Source organism: Mastomys coucha, unplaced genomic scaffold (genome assembly GCF_008632895.1).
Source record: "Mastomys coucha isolate ucsf_1 unplaced genomic scaffold, UCSF_Mcou_1 pScaffold12, whole genome shotgun sequence".
In the NCBI taxonomy this organism is placed as follows: Eukaryota; Metazoa; Chordata; class Mammalia; order Rodentia; family Muridae; genus Mastomys; species Mastomys coucha.
The window spans coordinates 87,666,142-87,679,899 of record NW_022196894.1 but is presented as its reverse complement, the minus strand read 5'-3'; the positions used below and the strand labels follow the sequence as shown (position 1 = coordinate 87,679,899).

At 45.2% G+C, this 13,758-nt stretch overlaps 1 pseudogene; it reads left to right on the top strand.

Moving 5' to 3' along the window:
- Nucleotides 1-1,144: 1,144 nt before the first annotated feature.
- LOC116086604 lies at nt 1,145-1,491 on the top strand (annotated as a pseudogene).
- Nucleotides 1,492-13,758: the final 12,267 nt, after the last annotated feature.

Sequence of the window (13,758 nt, the reverse complement as noted above, 5' to 3'; positions counted from 1 at the left end):
CCTGGGGCCGTACATGAAGGGCCACACACCGTGGTGAGCAAGGACTTCTCTTTGGGGTATCAGAGATCCTTGGCATATAGAAATTATAATAAAGGACTAAAATAACATGATCATAACAATACACACAGGAAAAGCTTGTGACAAAACCATTTTTCAAGATAAAGAAGCTTACAAGAGGTTACGAACAGTAGGGAAGTGCCCATCCATACAGCAAGCTCAGTGGTGAAAACCAGAAGGCTTTAAGCCAGATGAGGAGCAGGGTAGATACCATGCAGAGCTGCGCCTCTTCTAGCCAGCCAGCACTGTACTGGAAGCCATTCATTTCTTTATTTAAGACAAGGTCACACTATTACACTGCCCAGGCTGTCCTTAAACTTGGATATTCCTCCCTTGCCTCCTGAGTGCTGGGGTTACAGACCTGGGCCACCATGGAAACTAGAATATTGAAGAGCTATCCACACTTCCTTGTTCATGGTAGCACTGCTCACAATGTTACATTAATTACATAATGTCTGTCACAACAAGACATTGAGTCTCTCAGAAGACAGGGAGACGAAGGCCCCGGGATGAGTGTATACTGTGGGATGCCACTCAATCTTCTCAAAGAACTCAGGACCAGCAAGATGGCTCAGAGGGTAAAGGCACCTGCTTCCGTGCCTGGCAACCCATACACCCCACAAGGTAACAAGCACACACACAGATAAGGTTTTAAAAAGTTAAAACTCTATACTGTAAAACAATACAAATGGACCTTGTGAACACTGTGCCAAGTGAACCAAGTCTGTCACAGAAGTACTGTGATTCCGTTTACAAGTCTATAGGAAAGAGGCAGATTCACTGAAGTGGGGGTGCAGTGAGCTATTTCCTCTTCTAGGAATGGCATCCAGAGGCACAAGTTGTAGTCCAGTGTTCTGAGAGCAATGGGTTTTTCCACAACACAGCCTCCGACAAAATAAAGCTGTTCTAACCCTGTTTAGAACATATAGAATTGCTTACCTTAAGCTGGCTGTGGTGGTGCTTGTGTATAATCCCAGCACCCCGGAGACAGAGGCACAAGCCTGGGATGTATCATAAAATCTGTTCCCCAAGACACAAGGGCACACCATGCTTACCTCCCTGCCAGGTAAACTCCAAACATGGCTCTTTCTGAGCTGATAGCGCTCCTGCGAACATGGTGAACGATCCTAAGACCCGCAGGACCTTCTGCAAGAAATGTGGGAAGCACCAACCCCACAAGGTGACACAGTACAAGAAGGGAAAGGATTCTTTGTATGCCCAGGGAAAGCGGCGTTATGACAGGAAACAGAGCGGCTATGGTGGGCAGACTAAGCTGATTTTCCGCAAAAAGGCTAAAACTACAAAGAAGATTGTGCTGAGACTGAGTGTGTTGAGCCCAACTGCAGATCTAAGAGGATGCTGGCTATTAAGAGATGCAAGCATTTTGAATTGGGAGGTGACAAGAAGAGAAAGGGCTAAGTGATCCAGTTCTAAGCCGATTTTGTTATGAAGACAATAAAATCTTGACCTTAAAAAAAAAAAAAAACCTCCAAATGTGTATCACTCTTTTAAGTGTTTAGTGGCTTGTTGTTTTTATGTTAAATGTGTTTAAACACTGCTTTGGCCCCTAATTTAAGAAGGAAAGTCCCAGAGATGTCATCAATGCTTCTCACACATACATATATCACACCTACATACATACTTACATACAATCACCCAGAGTTCTGACAGTGCAGTTGGCTATAGCCAATTCTGAGTGTGCTGGCAGGGAGGGGAATGCCCCTCCAGCAAGCTCCAGTGGTGGTCACGCTGGGCTAGGGCACTCTGTGAGTAGGGAGAGCTAACTGAGAAGCAAGTGGTTTCTCTCTGAACGACTATGCCATTGAATCTCAGCTGGCAAGTGGAGTTAGCTTCCCGGAGTGGTTATGTAACCTGTTACACAACAGCCGCTACAATGGACCATTTGCCTCTTGCCACAGAGATGGTTAGAAAACAGTCCTCCAGGTCCTGCAAGTTTCCTTCCTCCATTCTGAAACTTGAGGCCATCACAGCTTTGTTCTACACAGAGGCAGCCTCGTAGATGATGCAGCCGTCCTCTTGTGTCAGGAGACTTTGTGCTTGGTTCTACACACATCATTGCATTTAACCCTCAATATGCCCTGAAAGGCTGTGCATGTGTGTGTGTGTGTGTGAGTGAGTGTGTGTATGTGTGTACATGAGCGTGTACAGAGGCATATGTATCAAGGAACACATATGGAGGTCAGAAGAAAACTTTTGGGAGTCACTTCCCCATCTCACAGTTGATTCCAGGGATCAGGCTGGGGTGTTATGCTTGTGTGGCAAATGCTTTTCTCTGTGTCTACCCACTGGTGGAGGGGGAAAGATTCTTACCGCTGCCTTTATGGCTGAGGAGACTGAGACTCCAACTTATGAGGCGTCAGCCTGAAGTCGAACACCTGGAGCTGGAGCTCTGTCTGCTGAGGAGACTTGGAGAGCCTGTTTGTGAGTTTCCGCAGCCAAGGCCCTGGTTTTGTTGTTTGTTTTCCCCCCACGGGGCTCTGTATGGCAAGTTGTGTGTGTGTGTGTGTGTGTGTGTGTGTGTGTACATATGTGTATCTGAGTGTGTGAGTGTGTGTGAGTGTGTGTGTGAGTATGTGTATGTGTGAGTGTGTGTCTGAGTGTGTGTGTCTGTGTGAGTGTGTGAGTGTGTGTGTCTGTGTGTCTGAGTGTGTGTGTCTGGGTGTGTGAGTGAGTGTGTATGTGAGTGTGTGAGTGAGTGTGAGTGTGTGGGTGTGTGAGTGTGTGCGTGTGTGAGTGTGGGTGTGAGTGTGTGTCTGTCTGTGTGTCTGTGTGTGAGTGTGTGTGAGTGTGTGTGAGTGTGTGTGAGTGTGTGTGTCTGTATGTGAGTGTGTGTGTCTGTGTGTCTGAGTGTGTGTGTCTGGGTGTGTGAGTGAGTGTGTATGTGAGTGTGTGAGTGAGTGTGTGTGTCTGTGTGTGAGTGTGTGGGTGTGTGAGTGTGTGCGTGTGTGAGTGTGTGTGTGAGTGTGTGTCTGTCTGTGTGTCTGTGTGTGAGTGTGTGTGAGTGTGTGTGAGTGTGTGTGTCTGTATGTGTGTCTGTGTGTGAGTGTGTGTGTGAGTGTGTGTGAGTGTGTATGTCTGAGTGTGTGAATGTGTGTGTGTGAGTGTGTGTGTGTGTGTGTGTGTGTAGGCCAGAGGTCCCCAATCATTCTTCACCTTTTTTTTCTTTTTTTTCTTTTTTGAGACATCATCTCTCAGTGAATCTGGAGCTTGCTGATTCAACTAGATTGGCTGGCCAGTGAGTTCTGCCTGTCCCCACATCCTCAGTGGTGGGATTGCAAGCATGCACCAGCACATCCGACATTTGCATGGGTGCTGGAGATCCAAACGGATATTCTCAGGCTTGCATTTTCCAGTGCCACCACTCCCTACAGCTGACAGCTGGTCATCCTGAGAACCACAGCACGCTTAGCTTTTATGTAACTGAAATTAATCTCTGTATCAACTCTCTGGTGGGTGTGAAACTACACCTTAAGTAAACACAGAAAATCTTGACTCCACATCATCTGGGGTAAATCAGGACTTCCTTAGTCCACTCCAACCCAGCCCTTGCTCCTTGGGCCGCATCTGTCTCCCCGACATTTGCCTAAAGAAGGACCTACAATTGCAACTGTGGGTCCTGAAGCATCTTAAGGCCCTGAGAGCCATTCTTAGGAAATAAGGCCTCAGTCTCTAGGACCCTGACACATTGGAGGTCTAATTTTGATAATTACTCGACAAACATAGTTGCTCATTCATTCATTCATTCATTCATTCATTCATAAAAATCACCACCCTCACCTGGCAGTGTAGGTGCACACCTTTAATCCTAGCACTTGGGAGGCAGAAACAGGCAGATTTCTAAGTTCGAGGCCAGCCTGGTCTACAGAGTGAGTTCCAGGACAGTCAGGGCTACACAGAGAAACCCTGTCTTGAAAAACAAACAAAACAAAAACACAAACAAACAAACAAACAATTCCACCCTCTCTCTTTCCATATCACTCATGATTTACTATCCCTCGCCTCTAGCATCACCACTCCCTGCATCATATGGCTCCTTTCTTTCTTACTGGCCTCCCCAGAGATCACAATCAACTGAAACACAGAAATCTAAAAATTTGAATCTATGATCTGCAATTGAGAGAAAACATACAACATCTGTCTTTCAGGCCTGGGTTACTTCACTCAGTATAATTATTGTTCAGTTCCATCCATTTCCTTGCAAATTTTATAATTTTTCTTTACAACTGAATGAGCCTCTGTTGTATGCTCCATAGTTTCATTATTCATGAATGAATATTCATGGTGAATTTCTAGGCTGATTCCATTTCCTAGGTGTCCTTACCAGCAGCAAGGCGTGTGAACATGCTGGTGTCACTGTCACAGGGTGTGGTGTCCTTTTGGTACTTGCCTGGGAATGGTGTCGCTGGGTCTATGGTAGTCTGGGCTTTAGAGTTTTGAGTCACCTCCACACTGATTTTCATAGTGCCTGCATCAGTTACACATGCACCAACAGTGAACTTGCTCTCCCCATGCGCTCACCAATGTCTTCGCCACTCGTTTTCCTTATTGCTCTTCTTACTAGGGTGAGATGGAGTCTCCAAGTAGTTGTGGTTTGTGTTTATCTGATGGCTAAGGGTGCTAAACACTGTAAACATATGTTATTTCTTTGGAGAACTCTCTGTTCCAGTCTATAGCCCATTTTACAAGTTGAGTTATTTGGGTTTTTTGTTTGTTTGTTTTTTTGCTGCTCAGGTCTTTGTTGTTATCTTTGATTGGTTTTAGTTCTGTGTTTATTCAAAGTATCAATGCCCTGTCAGATTTATAGCTGGTCATTCTGCAGGCTGTCTTTTCACTTGATTGACTGTTTTCTTTGTTGTGCAAAAGCTTTTTAATTTCATAGTCTGGCCCTCTTGATCCACCTTCATCTGCCTCCTATGTATTGAAACCACAGGCAGGTGTCCTGCACCCCGGTGTTCTTCCTACTAACTAGCCCTCTGTTGTGCTGGGGCTTCAACAAGCATGCTGGGAAAGTGCTCTAGCAGTGAGCCACATCCCAGCTCCTCTTTGGACTCCTTATTTCTTTGACTCTGAGTCCCAATCCATCTCCTCCAATTACTTGCTTTTCTTCTCTTTTCTTTCTTTCCTTCCTTCCTTCCTTTCTTTTTAAAAATTTATTTATTTATTATGTATACAGAGTTCTGTTGGCATGTACACCTGCACACCAGAAGAGGGCATCAGATCCCATTACAGATGGCAGTGAGCCATTATGTGGTTGCTGGGAATTGAACTCAGGACCTTTGGAAGAGCAGCCAGTGCTCTTAACCTCTGAGCCATCTCTGCAGCCCTCTTTCTTTGTTTCTTTCTTTGTTTCTTTGTTTCTTTCTTTCTTTCTTCCTTTCTTTCTTCTCCTTCTCCTTCTCCTTCTTCCTCTTCTTCTTCTTCTTTTAGATTTATTTATTTATTTTACGTATATGAGTACAGTGTGACTGTCTTCAGACACACCGGAAGAGGGCATCAGATCCCATTACAGATGGTTGTGAGCCACCATGTGCTGGAGATTGAACTCAGGACGTCAGGAAGAACAGTCAGTGCTCTTAACCGCTGAGCCATCTCTTCAACCCCAATAACTTGCCTTTCATTGGCTTTAGAAGTCCCTCATTCTGGAGGCTGCATGCATATATTGTATTAGTCACCGCTAGCTTTGCTATAGATGGGATCTCTGACGTGTGGTTTGGGATGGAATAATTCCTAAGTTTCCTTTCAGGAACTTGGAGGACTTTTTATAGGAACTGCTGGCTTTCATCTGTGTCTGTCCAGGTGCATGACAGGAGACCTTTTATTGTCAGGATCCTGAAAATGCTATTTTTAGGTCATGATAATACTGTGGTTTCTTCCTCTTCCCCCTTTCTTCCCTTTTCTTTCTTTTCTTTGTTTTGTTTTTTATTTTTTGGAAGATAATTTTGTAATTATAGCTATGTACAGAAAACTTAGTGTACATTTAACCCAGTTTAGTGGTGAGTTCTTTAGCTTTTGCCTTTTTCACTTGGCAATGCGAGCCACAGACTTAGAACCCAAGATCCCTGTGGTAGTGGATCTTGTCATATCTGTCATTATAATTGGTCCTAATAGCTTCCACCAGCTTAGCCAGAGCACCCCTGTCTTCTGAGTTAACCCATGTGAAGGCAACAGTGGTTTGGGTCTTCCTGTGGACCAGGCGCCCCAGCCTAGCCTTTCCCTTAATGATGCTGTAGGGCACCCCCATCTTTAGACACAGGGAAGGCAGGAAAACCACCAGCTCAATGGGGTCTACATCATGGGCAGTCACCACCAGCTGCGCCCTCTTGTTCTCACCAAGGTGGTGACTGTATTGACTCCTGCTCGGAGGACGGGTGGTCTCTTAGCTGGGATGTCCCCTTTGCCAGCAGCTTTCTTCTCAGCATGGGCCAGTAGCCTTTGCTTCTTCTCTTGCTTTGTCTCTGGCCTGTACTTGTGGGCAAGCTTAAGCAGCTGAGTAGCTGTTTGCCTGTCCAGGGCTTGAGTGAACTGGTTAATGGCAGGAGGTACTTTGAGCAGCTTATAAAGGATGGCTCTTTGCCTCTGCAGCCTGATGTAGCGGGGCCATTTGATGAACCGTGTTAGATCTCTTTTGGGCTGGATGTCCTCTGCCCAAGTTCTTGGGCCTTTTCTCAAACAAAGGATTGACCACCTTTTTGGTTTCCTGTTTCCCAAAAATGGCGGGGTGGGGGTGGGGGTGTTGGGGCCACCATCTTCCCCTTGGCCTTCTTTCCTTTGGGCATCTTACTCTGCTGGAGGAGAGTTTGTTTGTTTTAATTGTTGTTGTTGTCTCTTGTAGCCTAGGCTGGCCTCAAACTGCTGATCCTCCTACGTCCAGCTCCAAGGGCTCGAATTGCTGGTGTGTGTCATCAAGTGGGGCCTGTTTCCTCTCGTGCACTTCATGACAAACCTCTGAATTGCAGACACATAGGCCACGGCTAACTCATCTCCAGTCACCTACCCCATACCCTAAGTCGCATGCTGTTTTGCCCTGTAAGTATCCTGCACTCTCGCCTCTGGCATGGCTGAGGACTGAGTCTCCCTTCTAAATCTTCTTTCTCCTCCCAACAGCACCACCCTCTGGAGACCAGGCTGTTAACACAGGAGCCTTTGAGAGACAGTCCAGAGTCCATCGCTTTTCCCTGGAAGAATGGAGGAGAACTGAAATCTTAAAGGGGCAGAAGGTAGACTCAGAACTAGGGAGGAGAGAGATGTGCCCGGTCCTCCCTGAGGTCAGCCCAGCTTGTGGCAAAAGCGCGCGCCATTGCTCGTCCCCTGCCCCCCTCTACTTCTACCTCTCCATCTGGCCTTCCGCCTGAAGCCCCGCCCCGTGTGGAGCAATGCGTGTCTCTTCTGTGCCATCACCACTCACTCCACCGTTGCCTTTCTTTCCCCTCCTGCTCCTCCGGATGATAAGCCTTTACTTCCTTTCTATTGAACTTTGCCCTAATGGTGGTGCCGTCCTTTACCAACCACCAGTGGCAAAGATAAGAAAGGGAGCACAGGGGTGAACCCGCATCGACAGCACAAGCTACAAGCCAGCCGTCGCTGTGAGCTTACCTCTCTGCGAATGCAACTTGATCTCAGATTTTGGCTGGGTTTTCAGACTCCTCCCAGCCTCACCCCCGCAACTTACCCTAGGTGTCCTCTGCAATCAGAGAACAGGACTGGAACCAGCCTAAAAAAAAAAAAAAAACGGCTCCAGAAGCCAGTTGCTTCTAGACATGACTTCACTGTACTGAGAACTTACTACATGTCTTTCTTCATAAAGTTCACCCAGGTGTTCTCCTGTGCCTTTCCTTTCCCTTCTGGGACGTCTAGATTCTATTTCCCAGTCATGTTTTGTAGTCAAATTGGATTTTCCTTTCTTAGAGTTATGTGGGCACAGAAACTCACATAAATCCAATGTGATGACCCGCAGGGCACCGACTTATAACAGTGGGTTACAGAGAGAGGAGATTGTGCAATAAAGAATCCTAAACCAGCCGGGCGGGCGGTGGTGAGGCACGCCTTTAATCCCAGCACTTGGGAGGCAGAGGCCGGTGGATTTCTGAGTTCGAGGCCAACCTGGTCTATAGAGTGAGTTCCAGGACAGCCAGGGCTATACAGAGAAACCCTGTCTCGAGAAAAAAAAAAAAAAAGAATCCTAAACCTTTGTCCTCAGCTCCGGGGAGACCATTTCTAAACTCTCGCGATGACCTGTGTGGTAAGAGTGCTGTTTCCTGAAAGCCCTTGGGTAATGCTAGATGAGCTAGTTTATGGTGAGAGATTTGGACCCGCGCATCAGCTTGACCCCTGAAGCGATTACAAACTGATGTGCAAACCATCCTAGGGGCCAACCATGTTCATAAGACCAGCCTTGTAAGAATCTGAGGCACCAACACTGTGGCACACCCCTGCCCCACACTCTGTCACACTCACACCGTGGCACACTCCTGCCCTGCACTCTGTCACACTCACACTGTGGCACACTCCTGCCCTGAACTCTGTCACATTCACTCACACTGTGGCACACTCCTGCCCTGCACTCTGTCTCACTCACAGTCACACATTACTTATGAAAACATTCAATATCATCCAAGACATAGCTGGCAAAGGATGCGAGAAGCTTTGCATATGAGACTGTGTTTTTTTCCCTCCTTGAATGTTGTCAATCTTTGTCCTTTTTTTGTAAAAAAAAAAAAAAAAAAAAAAAAAAAAAATCATAACTGTCAACATCGCTGCTGCCATGTAGTGAATTACTGAGCATAGACATAGTAGTGAACCCTGCCCTTACTGCTCTGAGACGTGAGAGTCATTCTGGGAACCAGCGTCCAGAGTTTTTAGTCTTGGACTGGGATTCTGAACATGTGGCTTTAGTCTTGGGTTTTCCACTTTCCAGGTACACCTTTTGCTCTCTTTGAATCTCCTAGTTTCCTCCTTTCTGGGAAGACATTATCTGTGTGCCCCCAGAAGAGGTGCTGTGGGGACTGGGGCAGAAGTGGCCCGCTCCACGCAGATGCCATGCTGTGGCACCAGCGTACTGCGTGCCCACTTATGTATAGGCACATGTGAAGACTGTGACTACGAAGATCCCATGCCTATAATCTGACTGACCATTTCTCTTGTCTGGAGGGAAGAAAAGGAGCTGAATATTCCCTGAAGAATAATACTCAAAGCCCAACAGAAGGCCCTTCCTCAGAATCAAGGCCTATGGGGCCATTTCCATGGTGAATGCAAGCTCTCCACACATGATAAAATACACAAATTTAGATTGATTATAATGTACTTATTGTCCAGCAGAATGGCAATGCCTAGCAATCTTGACAAACCATTGGGTGGTTAGTCTGTGAGAATACAAAATGTTATAAGGTCTGTAGCAGAGACAAGAAATCCTTAACAGTATGACGAAGCAGAAATCTCACTTCAAAGTAGTTATGAACTATGTATATGATCAATAGATGATAGACAGACAGATATCGATCAGCCTGGAATAAACTACTATATATAATTTGTAACTCTAAAAATTCTTTAAACTGTGTCCATATGTAAAAATGTCTTTAAATAAATTATAGTGTCTCACAGTGAGGTACTACATCTCTATAAAATCATTATAAAAACCAATGAAGGTGTGGCAAGGTGGTTGTTGGGAATTGACTTTTAGGACTTCTGCTTGCTCTGGTCAACCCTGCTCACTCTGGTTGGCCCAGCTTGCTCAGTCCAGCTCACTCCGGCCCAAAGATTTATTTATTATTATAAATAAGTACACTGTAGCTGTCTTCAGACACACCAGAAGAGGATGTCAGGTCTCATTATGGGTGGTTGTAAGCCACCACGTGGTTGCTGGAATTTGAACTCAGGACCTTTGGAAGAGCAGTCAGTGCTCTTACCCATCTCACCAGCCCTGGTTGTATTTTTTCTGAAATGGCCTCTAACTGTTGCAAAGAGAGTTTCTTTATTAAGGAGTGAGAACTAGAATGTATGTATGAGAGTAAATATTTAGAGTATAGTTAGGGATTATGCTGGTTCAGTGAAGTAGGTTCTCCTCCAAAATCGTGACCTCACTAACCTCAGAAAGTTGCTAAGCTTTCAGTACTAGTTTTGTTGAGCAGACCTTAAGTTCAACTGGAGAGCTGTTGGTTACAGCCAACATATGAGCACCACTACTGTGCCCCTTAAGGTTCTCGTGCCACACTGGTTATTGTAGACTCTAAGAGCTGTGGCTGGGTGGGATGGTTGGTTGCTTTTCTTGGAAGCCAAATAGCATCTTCTGGTACCTACCATGCAAGAAAAGCATGAAAAGAGGCTTTCAGTGTCAGGCGCAGCTCAGATCCTCCAAAGTATGCGTTGCCTTTAACAATAGTGGCTTACCTTCAACTTCTGGAGGCAACCAAAAACAACATCAATAGGCTGTATGTTTTGGAATTTTCTTGACTAACAGGGTGGAAGGGTAATTTTCACGTCTGGTGTTGGGTTTTTTTTTTTTTTAAGATAGTCTTATGGCTAGGCTGGAGAGATGGCTCAGTGGTTAAGAGCACTGGCTGTTCTTCCAGAAGTCCTGAGTTCAATTCCCAGCAACCACATGGTGGCTCACAACCATCTGTCTTGGGATCCAATGCCCTCTTCTGGTGTGTATAAGGACAGCATACTCATATACATAAAATAAATAAATCGTTAAAAAAAAAAAAGATAGTCTTATGGTTTTTTCAGGGAACAGTGCCAATTCAAGTAGAAAATTTTCATTTGAACTCTATGTATACAACTATTTATATTATATTTAATTTTAGGTGACTAGATAATCATATGATTTCTTGTGACTTTTCAGACATTCTTGCTGTTGTGTGGGCTCCTCCCTCCCTCTCCTTCTGTGTTGAACTTTTTCCTCTCAGGATTACTCTCCATCCATTTTCCTCACTTCAAATTCCCTCTGTTTTGCTATTCCTCTCTCTTGCATCCCCCACGCCCCCCTACAGACTCTTTTTACTTTCCTGGCTTCTGTGGTTGCTTCCAAGTTATACAGTCATATCTGAAGATTTGGAACCAGAACCTTTTTGGTCGCCTTGCCTTTTCAAGAAGGTTCATCACCTCCATCACTTCCTCCAAAGTCTTGGGCATTTTTCTTTCCTCAGGAAGACTCCATTCCTTATAGTGGGAGTGAGTGGACTTCAGACACTAACATGCCGATTTGTATATCACCTGAACTCTGCTCCTCAGACACCAACCACCAGTCACTTACCTTTGATAGCAAAGGAAGTTTGAATTGATACAGATTCCCCGAGACTTATGAATGTATCCATTCATGATCTTAAACCAATGAATGAATGCTTCATGGCTGTGACTGTATATCATTTCTGAGTTCAATCCTTGAACTGGAAATATAATTGTACTTATTTCTTTTAAAGATTTATTATTATATTCTATGTGTGTGAGAGTTCTGGCTGCATATACGTCTGTGCACCACATATGTTCCTGGTGCGCACAGCAGTCAGAACAGGGTGTTGGGTCCCTTGGGACTGGAGCTATGGATGGTTGTAGGTGCTGAATATTGAACCCAGGTCCTCTGCAAGAGCAACATGTATTCTTTCCCTCTGAGCCATCTCTCCAGCCCTAATCATACTTATTCTTAATATCTGGAAATGAATCTGGGCACTAAGATAACCAAGAAGGATAAGATAAAAGCAAAGGAAGTGACTGAATGGCAAACTAGGGTGGATATCAGGCAGTTACTTGTGTCATTCTCCTGCAGCAACACTGATTCTTTTTCACTCACCATGATGGATAATGTTTTGGGGGTTTTTTGTTTGTTTGTTTTTTGGGGGTTTTTTTGTTTGTTTTTTTGCTTTATTTATTTATTTATTTATTTATTTATTTATTTTCGAGACAGGGTTCTCTGTGTAGCCCTGGCTGTCCTGGAACTCACTCTGTAGACCAGGCTGGCCTCGAACGGATAATGTTTTTGTATTAGATTCTGAAAACAGTCATCCCATTAATCATGACTTAAAATAGCAATGCTTATTGTTCATTTGTCATGATTTACACGGTTCAGTAATTTTAGACTGTGGTGACAGCCCCTGTATCAATGTCTGTCATAACGTTTTTGCCAAATGTCGGCTGGGCTACCACTAGCTGAAGGCTCAAATGTGGCTGGAGAGCCTCTTTCTCAGGAACACCTTCATACGGCTGACCTGATCCTTCTTCAGAGTGAGTGATCAAGAAGAGCAGGGCAGAAAAATCTGTGATATCTTTTATGACCTAGTCTTGGAGACCACACACCGTCACTTCCACTGGGTCCTACTCTCCACAGATCAGCCCCAATTTGAGTGGGAAGCGAACAATACTGAGTATCATGAGCTGGAGTTCATGAGAAGCTGCTCCGGCAGCCAGCTGCAACAGTTCCAAAGTCATATCCAAGAGCCACCATTAGTTCAACCTGGATGGACCCCTCCTTAAACTGGCAAAACAGGAGGTTTATCCCTCACTATTGAGACACACATGGAACCCAGCATGAGGGAGTGAGAAGAGAGGCAGGGAATTCAGGCCAGCCTGAAGTTCTCTCTCTTTTTGTTTTTGTTTTTGTTTTTCTAGACAGGGTTTCTCTGTATAGCCCTGGCTGTCCTGGAACTCACTCTGTAGACCAGGCTGGCCTCAAACTCAGAAATCCGCCTGCCCCTGCCTCCCAAGTGCTGGGATTAAAGGTGTGCGCCACCACTGCCCGAAGTTTCTCAAAGAAAAACACAAACAACAAAACTCACCTTAGAAACAAAGAATAAATAACGTAACAGGCACATCAGGACTTCCTAGCCCTTGGTGTGCACAGAGACACACTTGGAATCTTCTTTAACTTCTGAAATCAAGACTGAAAAGAGCGGAGCTGTTCTTGCCAGTAAATATTCATGTTGTGTCATGTGCATGACTCGCCTCGTGTATACAAAGCAGGGAGATGGCTCAGAAGGTAAAGCTCCTGGTGCTAAGCCTCATAGCCTGACTTGGTCCCCAGATCCCACAGGGTAGAAGGAGAGAGAACCAACTCCTGAAAGCTGTCCTTTGACCTCCACCGTGTGCACAGTGACTTGCATATGCCCTTGTACACACACACACAGATAGATAAATAAAACAATACACCAGGCCGGGTGGTGGTGGCGCCCGCCTTTAATCCCAGCACTTTGGAGGTAGAGACAGGTGGATTTCTGAGTTCGAGGCCAGCCTGGTCTACAGAGTGAGTTCCAGGACAGCCAGGGCTACACAGAGAAACCCTGTCTCGAAAAACCAAAACCAAACCAAACCAAACCAAACAAACAAAAAAAAACCACCAATACACATAGATAGATAAAAGAAAATTTTTTAAAAAAGCACATGCTGTGTTCATGACATAAAATTAGCTCCTGTTATGATCTAGTGAAGAGGCCTTTTAACGCACAGGCAAGCCATTAACAGCACTGCTCTGTGGAGCTGTGACTAGTCACATCTCTCTGTAGCCTTTGCCATTGTTCTTCTATTCAGCTTACACCAAATCAAGTGCCTGTGTATTGAGAAAGGGTCAGAAAGAGAGAAAGGGAGACTGGAACACAGTGGAAAGAAATGAGTTTATACACATCCCGTGCATTGTCACATACAGACTCTTGATTCAAATGTGTGCACAGGCATTCATGTTTGTATGGTTTTTGTGTC